Source organism: Dendrobium catenatum, unplaced genomic scaffold (assembly GCF_001605985.2).
Source record: "Dendrobium catenatum unplaced genomic scaffold, ASM160598v2 fragScaff_scaffold_133, whole genome shotgun sequence".
NCBI classification, from domain to species: domain Eukaryota; kingdom Viridiplantae; phylum Streptophyta; class Magnoliopsida; order Asparagales; family Orchidaceae; genus Dendrobium; species Dendrobium catenatum.
This window is the reverse complement of record NW_021318595.1, coordinates 9,995,385-10,000,342: the sequence shown is the minus strand read 5'-3', so window position 1 is coordinate 10,000,342 and position 4,958 is coordinate 9,995,385.

Sequence of the window (4,958 nt, the reverse complement as noted above, 5' to 3'; positions counted from 1 at the left end):
GTGTTTAAATTTGATTAGTCATAATCTTGCATATTACATGTCATATTCTTGTTTGTTTCGCAGTATGATTCTCTTGCAGGTTAAAGGGATCGAGATCTTGGAGTTTTGCTAGTTTTTTTGTAGGAAGATAGTGCCGAAAGTACTTTCTTTTTCTTCCTTTTTTGACCCTATTTCTGATAAGCCTAGAATGCTAGTAGGGTATTTTGTATTCTGTAGAATAGGGAACCATTGACTCAAAGGTTTTCTTTTGAATTGTTTTGTAGCTCTTTTGAGCAGTAGCGAGCTGAAGGTTCTCTTTAAAGACCTTATAATTTTTTTCTTAATTAACATGCGTAAGCTCCTTTGTGGGTTTCCAAAAAATAAAATAAATTAAAATATCTTCATGTGCAATAAAAATTCAAAGATATCAACTGTATATGCGTTAAAATTAAAAGAATGAAACTATTTACGTGAATTAATTCGAAAGAAAATCATGATCAGAATAATTTTATGAAATATTTGAATATTTTCAGAGAACACTTACTGCTAATTACTTTTTACACATTGCATGAATCAATTTAAAATAAATTATTCAATCAATCAATGTAATTAAATAAAAATTTTAGCGAACTAATATTATAAACATTATATAATTTAAATAATTAAATTACTGTACTTATTACCCCATGATTTAACCCCTGATTAAATCTCAATTGAACGAAAAACATTTCATTTTCAAGTTCAAAGCCAAATTTGATTTTCTAAATCTTGATTGCTAAGCGAGTGCCATATAAATGGAAAATTATTAGGTCCAGACACCGGACATAGAGATACGTCCGGACTCTAATAAAATATTGACAGATGGAGTATACACGTGGATATTCAAATAAATTTAAATTTTTACTTTACAAATTAAATTTGTCCGCATAACTTTAACCCAAACGCACTAAAAGCAGAGATAAAGTACAGTCAAAGCGCAATCAATGCGCAATTAAAGTGCAGTCAAAAAGAACAACAAAACTCAGTCCACGTGTCAAATTTTAACTGGATATCCAAACATATATCTACGTTCGGTGTTCGGACCTAATAATTTTCCCATATAAATAGTAGGACCACAAACAACTTGAGCGAGCAGGAAATGTTCCACTCAAGCGACGACACATGCATAGCATAACTATGAACACGCACGAGATCAGATGGACAACTTGAAGTTTTCCTTTATAATAACATATACCAGAAGGAAAAAAATGTTTTATTGCCGATTAAATAGCTTTAGGCCTATAAATAAACCTAGCAAAATATGAGGATAATAAAAATATCTCATTGATATGTCATCAAAAAATTATCTTGATCGAACACGAATCTAGAGGCAAAAATTAATTTTGAAACTTCAAAAATTAAATACGGGATCATCTGAACTCCGATTGCAGTAAACTTATAGTCGAACTGAACGTCTTAGAAATATGAACCCAGCGACACCAAATTCGTCTCAATTCGAGCCCAAATGAGTACAAATCAAGGACCCGAAGTGCTGTTGGAAAGTTTAAAGCACAATTTAAATAACCAAACGGTTTCTAAACGTGACATACTTATAGTCGAATCGAGCGGCTCGACGAGACGAATCCAACAAGCCTAAGATTGCCGAATTCCGATATCATTAAAAACTCCAAATGACTGACAAATGGTCCACGATCAAGGAATTCAATATCGGTCGTCCATCCAAACCACTCCCCATTTGCCCTTGATCCTACTACTATTTACGGGTCATGCCAACATCAAAAAATTATAAATAGCCCCTCATTTCTCTTGAGAGGGGACCCAAGCAAGAAGAAGAAGAGAAGGAGAAGAGAAAAAAAGGATAGGATGGAAGAAACTCCTCAACCACTGCCCGAAATTATGCCCGACTTCCAAGTGATGCTGGAATTATGTCCGACTTTCACGGGACGCCGAAATTATGCCCGAATATTGTCGAAATTCCGCCCAACTTTCCAGTAACGCCGAAACTCCACCCAAGTAACGTCAGAATTCTGTCCAATCTCTAAGTGACTTTGGGATTCAACCTGAATACCCAATATACTCGAATATCAAATTATTGTTTTTAAATGAACTTCAATTCGAGAGTGGATTATTGTAATCTAATCGTCCTAAATTTTAAGGACGAGTCAACCTCTTATACCTCAAGCAAAAACTTGTGGAACTCTTTTAATTGGTCGTGGCCCCGTGGTTTCTCCCCTTCAGGGGTTTTCCATGTAAAAATCCTGATGTTTTTATTTCTCTCATGTTTTTGTGATGGATATCTGTACAATGCAGAGATGGAAAGTTTCTAACTCTATCGTCATGTATATTCTAGCCCGAAACAGTTTGGCACCATCTGTGAGAAACATTATCCCATAATTTCAAGTGTTACTTCGATGGCCAACAGGCGTAGCAATCATATCTTGGGAGCCTCCCGCTAAAATTCACACCAATCTATAAATTATTCCATGAATCAGGGACGCGAGGCATCCACCTCTTTTTATCCTAGGGGGCATAATGCTATTGGAGAAAGAACTTCAGGGACTTCCCATAAAAACCGCATTAGAAAGATGGAGGAATCTCATAATGAGATCTTTCAACTCCTGCGAGACACTTGACGACTGGCACTAGTACTTTAAGAGGAGATTCTTCTCCCACGAGATCCACCAGGGCCCGACGATGTTCAACCTGAACATCTTCATGGTGAGATTCCCCATCCTCCACCAAGGATGCGTGCTCAGACACATCAAGAAAATAAGCTTCCTGACACAGCAAGCTCTACTCATCCATCACACGCAAGTAGCCAACCTCACATTCTTCTGGACATCTCAGAGGACTCAGCCCGACAGCATATTGCTAAACTCCCTCGTAACGCCCTACGTTACGAATTATGAAGATTTGTCCGAGAAGATTTTTCCATAAGGGGTATAATACAATCTCATCGTCAATGGGACTTACAGGAGTCATCACCCCTGATTGAAGCTATCCTTCAACACTGCATTCCAGCAGGATTCAAACTACCGAGTATCGATTAACCCGTACGAGCATATCGATCATTATAGGACCATCATGCATATCCAACGAGCCTTAGATGTACTCCTATGCAAAATTTTCCCAGCCACCCTCAAGGGACAAGCACGAATTGTTTCTATTTGCTTCCATTCAGAACAATCCCTTCATTCGTCAAATTGACCAAAGTGTTCGTCGACCAGTTCGTGGTCAATTGAATAATTGCTAAGAATTCTTCCCACCTCTCCATGATTCATCAAAATAAAGGAGAATCATTGGAGTATTTTCAACAATTTTTCATCAAGGCTCGACAAATTTAAGGAGTAGATCCTAAATACTGAGAGGGGTCTTTTTTGGCGGCCTCCATCCTGACCCCATCTATTCGGCACTCATGTGGGACACGATTCCTTCATATGATAATTTGATCCATCGTGTGGAAGCAAAAATATTAACAGAAAAAGCTATCAATGCCATAGGAAATAATTTGAGCAGCCTTTCGGAAAGCGCAAAAATTCTCCTACAATGGATAACTCATTCTCGCAGCAAAAGAAATAATGGAAGAACAGCCTACCTCCAAGACCTCAATTACCACGGCAAGGATTTCGACAAGAGGAAGAGTATACACATCTCAACGTATCTCAAACCAATGTACTGATGGTCATTCGAGATCAAGAAAATATTAAATGGCTTAATACTTTAAAACCAAACGTAGGAAATTAGGAGAAATACTATCATTTCCACTGCAATCGTGGACACACTACTGAAGCTTGCAGACAGCTTAAGGATGAAGTTGAAATGCTGATCTAATAAGGATATCTCCAACAATTCATCCAAAACTCACCTGCTCAAGATAAAGCTTGTTACACTGGGAGATAAAATCAACAACAATAAAGACAACCATTGAATAATATTCAAATGGTTTGTGAGATTAAATGACCACGCACTTCGTGCATTTGTATTAGTAATACTACTTGTCTTGTTTCATCATGTCTCTTTTATGTTAAATAGGGTGTTACTTTGATATCCCTAATATTTTCTTCCATGTTAAACGTTGTGTTGTCCCCTTACGTATATATTATGTATTGAGTATAGTGTACCTTATATATCCCTAAGTCATATAAGGGACTTATTGTATTGTCTTACATGACATAGTAAAGTGTTGTTCACTACATTCTAATATTGTCTCATTTTTTTAAAAAAAGGATAAAAATGACAATAAAAAACAACCGATGAATATAATTTTTTTATTCATGATTTAGAAAATATATAATTTTTATTGTGTCTCTTCACTAGATGATCAATCCTAGTGAGGTTTGATCAGACCTCTTTCACATAAGTTAACGTCATTGAGCAGGGCTTTGACATACCACCTCGGATAGGTCTTACATCCTTGGTGGATTCTCTCGACCTCTTCCACACATAAAAATGTCATCGAGCAGAGCTCTGACATACAACCTCAAATATGTCTTACATCCTTGGTGGATTCTCTCGACCAGTTTCATAGATGTCAACATCATCAAGTAATGATCTAAGTGAACAACATTCTCTTTATAAAGATTCTATAAAAGCAAATGGTTGATAAAATCATCACTCATATAAAGACCTTAGTAGTCTAACAGTGTCTCCAAAAATATGGGGGACAGTATATCAAAGCATATCTCAAAGATGTATAAACAATTTAATTTTCTCTAAGGGATAAAATTTTTAACTTCATATAAAATGGAGTTACATAAATCTAACATCAAGATTCAAGTGTATATCTATTTTTGCTAGATGTTGTGAAAGTTCGTTAGGAATGTTAGGCTCTTATGAACTAGCACAAGGCTAACAAAGAGGGGGGTGAATTGGTATTTTAAAAAATTTCTCAAACAAAAATCACGACTGTAAACCAAACCAACATTCACCAAAAAAAATTGAAGTGTGAAAATTAAATGCAAAAAAGTAATAAGAATGAA